This window comes from Lampetra planeri, chromosome 63 (assembly GCF_965212315.1).
Source record: "Lampetra planeri chromosome 63, kcLamPlan1.2.h2, whole genome shotgun sequence".
Classification (NCBI taxonomy): Eukaryota; Metazoa; Chordata; class Hyperoartia; order Petromyzontiformes; family Petromyzontidae; genus Lampetra; species Lampetra planeri.
In genome coordinates this window covers 4,240,413-4,242,044 of record NC_136169.1, presented here as the reverse complement: position 1 = coordinate 4,242,044, position 1,632 = coordinate 4,240,413, and positions in this window count along the sequence as shown.

The following is a 1,632-nucleotide window of genomic DNA, read 5'->3' as shown; positions in this document are numbered from 1 at the left end:
GGAGGGAGGGAGGCGATTGCCCCGGACAAAAACCCCCCAAAAAACTACGGATGATGCCAAGCGAAAGTAGATGGTAGCTGGACGTATGCTGTGCGTTGAACTTCGTTCGCTCCGTACGTAGCCAAACGTGCTGTGCACTCGTTGTTTCTCGCCGACGAGGGAGTGAGTGGGAGACGGATGCGGAGTGCCTCCGTCTGGCGTGCACGGTGCATCAGTCTCTCCGCACCTCCGCTGAGCACGGCTGGCGACGTACGACGCGAAAGAAGTTTAACGTACGGTACATACTTGAGACGTTGCGGTCACGTGGGCCCCTGCTCATCCCCCCCCCCACCTCGGTGATATTGAAACCGGCACGCACATAGCAGTACGCTTGCGGTGTGCGGATAACGGAGAGTTATCTGGGCCTAAAGCAGCCAACGCCGTCGCAAAAATTCTCTCGACGGCGGCGGTGACGGCGGCGACGACGAGATCCGCATTCAATGTTTGTGTGTTTTTGGAAAGCTCCACCCAACTCTGTTTGTGTTCCTCTCTCGCCGTATTCTCCAGATTGGCAAACGCTCCGGAGATTCGGACGGACCCCGAATGTTTATACCCCCCCCATCCCCATGTCCATTAATAAAGTTACACCGGTCTGGTCACACGCACGCACGAACGCGTGCACACGCACTCACAACTACCGCATTATAAGACGCGCAACCCAACGCTTTTTGTCATCTCAAATTCCGGCAGGTGGGAGGGAAATCACCGCGTGTCACGCAATCCGGAGAATACCGCAGCGGACCTTTTTACAAGAGGTCCGTGGTACTTTTAAAAGGGCCCGAGGCCGAACGTCGCGCCGGCGTGCGGGGCCGGTCCGCCGAGGGCCTAGCGGAACGCCCCCCACGCCTTCGCTCGCCACAAAACAAGAATCATGCACTTCTTTATTTCCCTTTTCCCTGCGACGTTTCAGAGACGCCGCCGCGGCCGCCTCGCGATCCGGCCCCGCGCTCATTTCAGGCCGAGCCGACCTCGCACGGGACGGCCCATTTCATGCACCGACACGCGGCTTGCTCTGCCGCCCGTCGGAAGGCCACGGATGGCGTCTCCTTCCGGACGTCTCTGCGAGAGGGCCTCTCCCTCCCACCCTCCCTGCCGCTCGCTCCCACGCGGCTTCCGAGGCCACGACGAGGGCGCACCAATGCGGCGAACGCGTCCCTCTCCGAGCGATCCGTCGGCCGCTCGATGGTTGCGCGCCGGCGCTGCAATGCACCGCGGCGGAGCAACTACGGCGCGAGCGGGCTCCGCGTGCGAGGCCGTCGTTAGAACGCGGCGCTTTTCTTCGTCTCGATGTTTCCATTCATCGATGTCCAACAATCGTGCTCAGTGCCGCGTGTTAATACTTCCACAATCCGACACTGGTGCCCCCCCCCCCCCCCGTGCCCATCCCACTTCTCCGCTAACGGTAAGGTTTTTCACGTGTTCCACATCATCTCACGTGTTCCACATCATCATGCCCTTCTGTAGCCTAACCAAGAGGGCTGCCCTCTTTTTTGATCGACCCCATTCCTCACTCCTGCTGCCCCCCCACCCCCCCCAACCTGTGATGAAAAAAAACTAATTCCCACAAGCCCCCCCCCCCCCCCCAACGGGTGC